Source organism: Schistocerca americana, chromosome 6 (assembly GCF_021461395.2).
Source record: "Schistocerca americana isolate TAMUIC-IGC-003095 chromosome 6, iqSchAmer2.1, whole genome shotgun sequence".
NCBI classification, from domain to species: Eukaryota; Metazoa; Arthropoda; class Insecta; order Orthoptera; family Acrididae; genus Schistocerca; species Schistocerca americana.
Genome location: NC_060124.1, coordinates 42,836,782 through 42,847,973, shown reverse-complemented (window position 1 = coordinate 42,847,973; position 11,192 = coordinate 42,836,782). Strand labels below are relative to the sequence as shown.

The 11,192-nt window shown below is 46.2% G+C and overlaps 2 non-coding genes across 2 annotated transcripts; both read right to left on the bottom strand.

The window, feature by feature from the left end:
* Positions 1–947: 947 nt before the first annotated feature.
* On the bottom strand, positions 948–1,022 carry Trnat-ugu. Its single transcript has one exon. It is a non-coding gene; the product is annotated as a tRNA-Thr (tRNA).
* A 366-nt stretch (positions 1,023–1,388) lies between these two features.
* Positions 1,389–1,463, bottom strand: Trnat-ugu. Its single transcript has one exon. It is a non-coding gene; the product is annotated as a tRNA-Thr (tRNA).
* Between the last annotated feature and the right edge of the window lie 9,729 nt (positions 1,464–11,192).

Sequence of the window (11,192 nt, the reverse complement as noted above, 5' to 3'; positions counted from 1 at the left end):
TTGGCGTCCTGAAGGATTTCGACACAGTTCCACACAATCGCCCAATGTTCTATCTATACGGCATATCAGTGCAGCTTAGTAAACGGATTAAAGAGTAACTAGCAAATATGTATAAAACAACCTGTCGTTTCTTAACGAAGAGAAATCTGTGGCAATAGTGGCCTCCGCCGTACCCCAAGGGAGTGTTACAGTACCATTACAGTTCACTGACCTGATAGGCAAGGTTGTAACATCCCCAAAGTTGTTCACTGAGCCCGGACGGCGCTGTTGTATGAAGCGAACGATCTAAAATGAATCAATCACATAAAAGTAATTGTAGAGAACGCAGATGCCAGATTGTTCAAATGGACTCAACATCTGAGGTCATCAGTCCCCTAGAACTTAGAACTACTTAAACCTAACTAACCTAAGGACATCACACACATCCATGCCCGAGGCAGGATTCGAACCTGCGACCGTAGCAACAGTGCCACACTGTGATTAACTGCAAGCATTCTTGTGAAATGTAATCCTATCGCGTAAAAAGTAACTTATGAAACCACAATTCGTCCGATTCTTGAGTACTGCTCGACTGCGACAATTTTCAGGTAGAATTAACGTTAAACCTGCCACTCTCGATTCTTTAAAAATTAGGACTCTCATATATAAAGTAGCTTCAAACGTCTGATTACTATACAGGCGCATTAATGCGTTAAACACTGTTAAACGCTACGTAGGCGTGCTGAAAAGTAATGCCTCCGAACTATTGACGTGAGAATCCTTGAAGCTTTTTAGGCAAAACAAACTTTATTATCATTTAACTATATATGACAGTAGTATCTGTTCCCGAAAGAACAGTTACCGTGGATGACCATGCAGCTTTGCTAGAAATGAAATGATAATTAAATAGACACCCTAGCTGCAAGCAGGCGCTGATACACTTCATTGGGGGACATGCTGAAAATGTGTGCCCCGACCGGGACTCGAACCCGGGATCTCCTGCTTACATGGCAGACGCTCTATCCATCTGAGCCACCGTGGGCACAGAGGATAGTGCGTCTGCAGGGACTTAAACCCTTGCACGCACCCCGTGAGATCCACATTCCCAACATGTCCACAACACTACATTGGTAGTGCGCCTAATAGATGTTTGCCCATCATACTCATTACTCGTGGCAGATTAATCTACCAAGTCCCGTACGAGTTCGGGCATAGCGTGTGCGTTCGCACAAGAAGGTCAAAGGCCGGGAACCCATTTTTTAACTATATATGACGGAAGTATCTGTTCCCGAAAGAACAGTTATCGTGGATGAGCATGCAGCTTTGCTAGAAATGAAATGATAATTAAATAGACACCCTAGCTGCAAGCAGGCGTTGATACACTTCATTGGGGACATGCTGAAAATGTGTGCCCCGACCGGGAGTCGAACCCGGGATCTCCTGCTTACATGGCAGACGCTCTAACCATCTGAGCCACCGCGGGCACAGAGGATAGTGCGTCTGCAGGGACTTATCCCTTGCACGCTCCCCGTGAGATCCACATTCCCAACATGTCCACAACACTACATTCGTAGTGCGCCTAATAGATGTTTGCCCATCATACGAATGTAGTGTTGTAGACATGTTGGGAATGTGGATCTCACGGGGAGCGTGCAAGGGATAAGTCCCTGCAGACGCACTATCCTCTGTGCCCGCGGTGGCTAAGATGGATAGAGCGTCTGCCATGTAAGCAGGAGATCCCGGGTTCGAGTCCCGGTCGGGGCACACATTTTCAGCATGTCCCCAATGAAGTGTATCAACGCCTGCTTGCAGCTAGGGTGTCTATTTAATTAGCATTTTATTATCATTCTTATCATTCTACATCTTTATTCTTCATGTTTACATACTTATCTCTCAAATTTCTCACCCCAGCGAAGAACACGTCTCTCCCAAAGAGAGACGAGTTTGTTGATAACGCCACTGTAGAATCTTTGTTGACAAGAGACAGAACCTTACCTCTGCTTGCGCCGCTTCATCACTATCAAAATTAAGTCCTCGAAGATGTTCTTTACGTTTTGGTAACAGACGAGTGTCGGATGTTGCCAAGTTGGGACTGTATGGAGGATGATGGATGACAGAGAACCCAAGGCGTCGGATTGTTGCAGATGTCGCAGCGCTCGAGTATGGTCTGGCACTGTCGTGCTCCATGTGTGAACGACCTCTTCGAATTCGTGCTTCCAGTAGTCCGAGACCCTCGCAATACTTTACCGAGTGTATGGCGATGCCTTTAGGCACGAATTCCAAATGCACCACGCCTGGAGCATGCCATAACACTGTGAGCGTGACGTTGCCTATTGTTGCCATGGTCTCGAACTTTTTTGGGGTCAGTCATCCTTTGAGGCGGAACTTCATTGATTCATGTTCTCGGAGTCAAAATCGTCAACCCTAGTACCACCGATTCCTTCATTACAAGCACGAACAGCTCACCGTGCCACGCTACTGATGTCGGTACAATCATCACCGCGCACGACTTTCATTCTTCGAAGGATTTCAGTTGGAGGCAAGTTTTCTGCGGTTAGAAACTCGGTTACAGCAAGTTGTTTCTAGGAACCGACATAGTTACGTCACTCACCGCCATGTTACATGCTGAAATTCGGAGCCCTCTAGCGGCAGAGGGCTGTAACTAGCGTCACCGAAGCGGTAAAGTCGACCATGTAATACCGCAACCGATATTGATAACAGAATAAAAGTCGGAAGAATTAATTGTCAGCACACCCATCTAAAAGTTAAGAATGTAACTAAGGAAAAGGTTAGACCAGGTTTGGAATTATGTCAAAACGTTTTGGATATCGTTCAATGCTCTCTTTCTCAAATACGAAATGTCTACGGGTATTTCCGAGTTACGCTCATGAAATACACACTATTTCTAGCTGTAATACCTGTATTACTGTGTCAAATTTTTAACATAAGATTGAACATATAATGAGTAGATTATGACAGCAATTTAAATTTTTAAATTCGCGCAGTAATTGTATGAAGTATTGAAAAGCAATTTTTTCTGCCCCTGGAAGCCTTTATAGGCAGCCTGAAACAGATACTGTGTATCGTGAATAGATAAGGAGATGTCCTCAGAAGAGTGGAGCGTTTCGTTAAGGTTCACTTACTAAACGCGACATGGGAACGAAGATGCTCACTCAACTCCATTAGCAGACGATACAAGAAAGGTTTAGTGCAACACGGAAAAGTTTACTGTTAAAATTCCGAGTGTCCACATTTCAAATCAACTCATGAAACTTAACCTATTTTATTCAGAAACCATCCAGGAAAATGACAGACAGTCAGACTCTTACGAAGGTTTGCCGACAGCTGTTATACCCTAGTACAGTTCTCCCATGCAACATAACGTAGGTTTGCTTGTGGACTACCGTTGTAGTGTTTCCAGTAACCTGACGAAAATTCGCTTTCGGAGCAAATCCTATGATTAATAACATCGCGGAATTCGATCGTATCCATCGCACATTACATCCTTATTCAGCTACATTTCGTGAAGTTCTTGATTAATTTTCAGCTGGATACAAGAGTTTCAATGTCCCCGTTCATCATGCTGACAAACATGCGTTTAGTTTCGCTGTGGCAAGCAGTTGCGCAGCAGCATTTTTCGTAATTGTTAACGGATTCTATGTAAGGTGTCTGTACGACGAGAAGTGGCCAGAGTGTCTGTAAACTTCCCCACAGGGATCTTGGTTCCTGAGCACATGGGTGGTGGACAACCAGAGTTAATGTTGTTACTGGTAGATGACGTCTCTTACTGGCTGTGTTGCCTCATGTCAGAAGTGCTCGTAGTGTTGTCAGTGATGGTGTGGACTAGTTTTCTCCACCTCGAGGTAGGCTGATCGAGGTAATATCCCCCATTGCGGCGATAACAAATGTCTGATTTTATGGCCGGCGAAAATTATTTTTTATTTCCTTAGTCACAATGCAGAAATTCGATTCTTGGTGGATAGACTATGGACTAGGCTGCTATTTCGTGATTATGATGCGTGTTCTTGCGAAAACATTACAGCCGGCCGCAGTGGCCGAGCGCTTCTACGCGCTTCAGTCCGGAACCGCGCTGCTGCTATGGTGGCAGGTTCGAATCCTGCCTCGGGCATGGATGTCTGTGATGTCCTTAGGTCAGTTAGGTTTAACTAGTTCTACGACTAGGGGACTGATGACCTCAGATGTTAAGTCTCTTAGTGCTTAGTACCATTTGAACCATTTTATTTGAAAACATTACATCATTTTTCATCCTTTTAAATGCTCTTAATACATAGACTATAAGTAGTTAAATTTTTTTCAATTTGCTAACATAGTTTTATATTTTCGTGTTGTGTCCAAATAATTATTAGTTCAAATGTATTTATCACCGACATGTTCATACTTCTGTGCAGGGAGGAGACCCCCAAGAGGGATCATTGCCGACAAAATTTTATTTAAATAAATTTTCAATGCATAATGTTCGGCCGTAGCCGGCTTGGGCATACTGTGGTGGAAGGTGCTGGCCGGAAGACCATGGTCGGCACATTCCTGCCACGTGCTCCTCGGTCAGACTCAAGTCCCACGGGTTGGTTGCGCTGACGGGGGCACGCTACTAGCAAGGCGCGTTGGCGGAATCAATCCTCCAATCAGAGACTAATCGTGTGATCACGTGTGGACGCGGCCGGGAGCGGCGAGGGCGGCTTGGAAACAGCTCCGCGCTCTCTTAGCTTCTGACCTCGGCCCCGAGTAGTCGCTCCTCTAGCCTCTGCCTCTCTGATGAGCAGACGGCAACCCCTCTTGGGGCTGCTCAGCCCTACGTAGGCGCCACTGTACCATCATTACAAGAATAAACTGGGTCCATTCCACTCAATTAATTTTCATTTTACAACGCCCTCCGCTCCTGACTTCTATCCTGACGAACAAATGGTGTCAGAAGTGGGATGCGACCCACCTTATGGTTGTAAAATCAACTCATCAGTTGAGTATGAGTACTATGAAGGGGCCGAGTTTGAGCAATTAAGGGAAACTAGACCGAACGTGGCGAGGCTGCAGCGCGCCATGCACGTGCCAGCCGGGCGCCTGCGTTGCAGAATGTGCGTGGCCGCGCACTAGCGCGCCACAAGCGTGACGCAGTTCGCCGCCGGACGCGAGCCGAGGAGGGTCCGCGATGCAGTCACGCTCGCCGCCGCCGCCGCCGCCGCTGTCCGTAGCTGCCACGGGCCACCGCCTGCGCCAGGGTCCGGGGTGCGGCCCTCGCGCCGCCTCGCCGTCGCAGCTGTCTATGCTGTCGCCCGCCGCCTGCTGCGCCCACGAGTGATCAACGCGCCTGCCGCCGCTCGTCGACACCGCCGCCGTCCGTCGTCTGCACGCCACCAAATAATGTAAGTCGCTAGCGACGCTACGGTGGTGTAGATGCCCACACTATTGTAACATGCCGATCACCAGGCAGCAATCGGAGGCAGGAGCAGCCGGAGCGGATGAAGATCCCCTCTTGGCGCTGCAGTCCCAGATAAATCAATTAATTCTGACTAACGCGGAGCTTAAGCAACAGATAGATGATCTTAAAATGGCTTCTCCGCAATCTAGTGTTGCTAAGCCAGTGCTAGTGGAAGAACAGCTGAAGCAGGTGATTCCACCACTCACTAGTGCAGAATCACCTGTGGCAGTAGCCACCTCTACTTTGGTGCAGAGCTTCCCAGCAGTAGCGTTTATTCCGGCGTTCGCTGGAAAGCCGCACGAGGATATTCAAACGCTTGTCTACATCTACATCTACATCTACATTGATACTCCGCAAGCCACCCAACGGTGTGTGGCGGAGGGCACTTTACGTGCCACTGTCATTACCTCCCTTTCCTGTTCCAGTCGCGTATGGTTCGCGGGAAGAACGACTGTCTGAAAGCCTCCGTACGCGCTCGAATCTCTCTAATTTTACATTCGTGATCTCCTCGGGAGGTATAAGTAGGGGGAAGCAATATATTCGATACCTCATCCACAAACGCAACCTCTCGAAACCTGGCGAGCAACCTACACCGCGATGCAGAGCGCCTCTCTTGCAGAGTCTGCCACTTGAGTTTATTAAACATCTCCGTAACGCTATCACGCTTACCAAATAACCCAGTGACGAAACGCGCCGCTCTTCTTTGGATCTTCTCTATCTCCTCCATCAACCCGACCTGGTACGGATCCCACACTGATGAGCAATACTCAAGTATAGGTCGAACGAGTGTTTTGTAAGCCACCTCCTTTGTTGATGGACTACATTTTCTAAGCACTCTCCCAATGAATCTCAACCTGGTACCCGCCTTACCAACAATTATTTTTATATGATCATTCCACTTCAAATCGTTCCGTACGCATACTCCCAGATATTTTACAGAAGTAACTGCTACCAGTGTTTGTTCCGCTATCATATAATCATACAATAAAGGATCCTTCTTTCTATGTATTCGCAATACATTACATTTGTCTATGTTAAGGGTCAGTTGCCACTCCCTGCACCAAGTGCCTATCCGCTGCAGATCTTCCTGTATTTCGCTACAATTTTCTAATGCAGCAACTTCTCTGTATACTACAGCATCATCCGCGAAAAGCCGCATGGAACTTCCGACACTATCTACTGTCCAGAATATCCAGGACATCGGAAAGCTTTGCGGTTGGCCAGATGAATTTCTCTTAAACGTGATGAAAATGAAACTCACCGGCGAAGCGCGGAACTACGTGCAGTCGGTCGAGAGCTTGAAAAATACCCCTACCTTCCAGTCCCTTGCAACAGGGTTGATTGAAAGGTATACAGACAAACGTGGTACTAGTTACTATCGCGACTTGCTTTCCACCCTTAAGCAAAAAACGGGTGAAGATTTAGAAGCATTCGCGGACAGGATTCGAAGCGTCGCATGCCACACGTACGCACTAAGTGCCAGTTCTGCTCGTAACGAAGTTCTGTTGGAAGAATCAGAATGTCGTGCGATAGACGTGTTTATTCGTGGCATAAACCCTCAAATAGGGGGCGAAATCAAGGTAGCTTCCCCCCGCACCTTACATGAAGCCGTGCGATTAGCACTCTTGAGAGAGGAGGCGAGCCGATTTGTGGCCGTCTCCGCGCGGCAAAGTGAGCCCCGACGTGTCTTTTCGAACGATACTAAGTGTGGGCGCTGTAATAGACAAGGACATGTGGCAGAGCAATGTCGCGTGCCATATTGTCATCAGTGCAGGAACATGGGCCACCAAAGCGTGCATTGTCCAAATAGTAGGCCACAACCGCCTGCAAATTCCAGGCGAAATGCAAACCAACCACAGAATTCGGGAAACGGCCGCGGGGCAGGAAGTGCCACCCCTCCCGGCCCCCGTTAAAAATAGTGACCCCCCTTGTTGATAAGGGAATCACGCAGGTGGCAAGCGTGGTTGTCGATGGTGTTAGAGGCCGCAAACCAATACGCGTGCTAATTGACACAGGCGCACAGATCAGCTTGGCATTTTTATCGAAGAGAGATAAAAGAACATTGCAACCGCCGCGGTACCATATCAGTGGTATTGGTCCCGGCATAGTGAAACCTGATGGCAGCTGTTGCGTTGAGTTCATGTTGGACTCCACAGAATATGCTTTTACGATGGAGGTTGTACGAAACAGGCGCACGGATTACGACATCATCCTAGGAAGTGACTTTCTGCGTCATTTCCAGGGGGTTATTGACTATAGGTTGAATACCGTCCAATTCGGCGACAACGTGCACTGTTTTGGACGTGACTGCACGTTGCGGGCGAGCGGAGCTGGGAAAAAAGGATCCGTTTCCCAAGTTTCAGAGTCTCCCGTAACGATGCTAAAAGCCGATAATCCCGTGGAGATACCAGAAGGCACAGGAAAGATCCTTTGGGTGCCTGTCGGGATACGTGAATCCGAAGAGGTTCATTTCTTGGTAGATCCACTCTGCCAGAATGAAACTCTTGACCAGATGCAGGTCCACGTAAAACGTAGCCTGTGCAAAGCACAGCAAGTACAGAAAGAAAATTGCGTACCCGTGTGTTTAGACAATTTTAGTCACAAGCAAGCTTTCATACCGCGTGGTACAGTATTAGCCAGCTTACAGGTTATCCCAGAAGATGAGTTGTCAAAGAGAACCCCTTCTCTGAAAAAGAAAAAGACTGCTGCCGCCTCTCAACACCTTTTGACAATCACGTCACATCTGACAGATAAGTTTAAAGCTAAGCTTAGTCATCTCCCATTGCATGAACAAAAGCTAATAAATGAAGTGTTGAATGAGTATTCATGGTTGTTTGAAGACAGGAAATATTTACCAGCAACAGATCTAATCCAACATGAGATTCCAACCGGAAATGCTAGGCCAATAGCTCAAAAAGGGTACCGAATTCCCTACCATCTTCAGTCAGTGGTAGAGGAAACTATACAACAGCAACTAGAAGCAGGAATAATACAACCCTCTTCTAGTGCGTGGTCTAGCCCAATTGTAGTCGTTCCAAAGAAATCTATAGACGAAGAAAAATCCTATCGCCTCTGTGTAGACATGCGAGCAGTAAACAAAGTTACTACCCCAGATCATTATCCATTACCCCGGATCGATGAAACACTCGATCGTCTGGGCAATTGCCGGTACTTCACAACATTAGACATGCGCAGTGGGTATCATCAAATTCCAATTGCTCCTGAAGATCGAGCTAAGACAGCTTTTGTAGTTCCTGGCGGCTTATATGAATTCTTAAGGATGCCTTTCGGGCTTCGCAACGCACCAGCAACCTTTCAGCGATTTGCAGATCTGCTATTACGTGGGTTGAAACCTACTATGTGCCTTGTGTATCTTGATGATATAATTATATTTTCAAAATCCATTGCTGAACGTGCTGAACATCTACGCAGTGTACTGTTGCGCTTGCAAAATGCTAATTTAAGCTTAAAATTAGAAAAATGTTCTTTTGCTCAATCACAAGTGCAGTATTTAGGTCATGTCATCAGTTCCAGCGGAGTCAAACCAGATCCACGATTAACTGAAGCAGTAGACACTTTTTCTATTCCAACAAATTTAAAGGAATTACAATCCTTCCTTGGCCTTGCAAATTATTACCGCCGTTTTGTTAAAGATTATGCTACTATTACCAAACCACTTACTAAATTGTTGAAAAAGGATACTCCTTTTGTTTGGACGGATGAATGTTCGACCGCCTTTCAAACAGTGAAAACTATTTTAACTAGTTCACCTCTACTTGTTTACCCAGACTTCGCTGAACCTTTTATTTTATCTTGTGACGCATCTGATTTTGCTGTAGGATGTGTCCTAAGCCAAGTGCAAGATGGTGAGGAAAAACCCGTTGGGTATGCCTCTCGTCAACTGAATAAAGCAGAAACTAATTACAGTACTACAGAAAAGGAATTGCTTGCCCTTCTTTTTGGAATTAATTATTTTAGATGTTACCTCTATGGTCGCAAGTTTACAGTTCTTACCGATCACTCTGCTCTGCAGTGGTTATTGAATCTTAAAGACCCTAGCAGCAAACTTATGCGCTGGGCCATGAAACTGTCAGAATATGATTTTGAAGTTCGGCACAAGCCTGGTCGGTTGCATCAAAATGCTGATGCGTTAAGTAGAAAAGTGCGTGTCATTGAATCAGATGAGGTATCAATTGAAGAGTTAAAAGAAGCACAGCAGGTGGACGTTCAATGTCAAAGATACGCCACCTTCCCAGAATTTGAAGTAATAGACGACCTTTTGTATCGAAGAACTCCACATGGGAATCGCTTGGTAATACCGGAATGCTTGCAGCAACGTATAATACGGCAATGCCATGATACCATCCAAGCATGTCACAGCGGAAAACGCGCTACGAACGCTCGAATTGCGACACGTTATTGGTGGCAATACCGACAACGTGATGTGGACAGGTATGTAAGATCTTGCCTGCCGTGTGCACAACGAGCACAAAATAGGCATCCGCGAGTGCCGCTGCAAACACTTCCTCAGGCATCTTCACCCTTCGAAATTCTTGCTTTAGATTTCCAAGGTCCTTTTCCACAGTCGCAACAAGGTAACAAATACATTTTGTCTGTTATTGATCACTTTTCACGTTATCTAATTTTGGTTCCCCTCCCCGACATGACAGCTGAAACTGTGGCGAGAGAGTTTGTAAATCGTGTGATACTGCCTTTTGGAAGTCCTGATGCCATTTTAACGGATCAAGGAACCAATTTCATGTCTGCTTTATTTGTACAAGTTTGTAAATTATTAAGGATCAAAAAATGGCGTACAACTCCCTTCCATCCTAAAGCCAACGGTCGCGTTGAACGCGTACACCGTACAATTTGTAAAATGTTATCCTATTATGTTGCAAAAACGCACGCTGATTGGGACAGATATGTACCGTATATTTCTTCTGCATACAACACCCGAATACATGAATCCACAGGGTATACCCCTTACGAAGCTGTGTTTGGACGGCCGATGAATTCGCCGTTCGAAATAGACAAACTACCTCAAGGTGTAGAAATAAAGGAAGTAAAAGGTTTAGCCCGCCGGCTAAAAGCGATCTGGTATAAGGTAAGGAGGAATAATATCAAAGCTACTAATAAACTGTTGCACAGGCAGAACAAAAATGCTGTTTAACCGACTTATCAGACAGGTGATTTAGTGTTACTACGAAACCCGGCAATCAAAAAGGGGCGAACTAAAAAGTTCTCTCCCCGCTTTGAAGGCCCGTATCGGATTGTACGGTTGACCTCACCAGTCAATGCAGAACTGCAATTAACCGATCGTACGGTGATAGTGCACTTTGACCGCCTGCAACCTTACCACGGTAGGGCTGTGTCACCACAACAGGTCGCAGCCCCCGATCCGCCTGTGTCACCTCCACCTCAAGTAGAACAAAAACGAAAGGAAAAACGGAGGAGATTACCTCCACAGGGTTGTAGATACCCTTTGCGGAATCGACACCCTTATGGGTTGAGGTCGCGTGATTAATCACGCCTAGTTAGAATTTTATGTTATGTTCTATTGCAGCTTAGTTTAAGTCATTTTCTCCAGGGACTTGGAAGCAAGACGCGCCTGGCCACCACGGAGTTCCCAGCCATTCTCAATTGTCAGTTTCCAGTCCTGTCATGTATTTTTGCTCATTTTTATATGTATGATTATGTTTTATGTTTTGCAAGCAATGCCACGCATTAGACGTCACGCAACTGACTTGCTTCAAATGCAACCATTACACTTGGTGTTGGC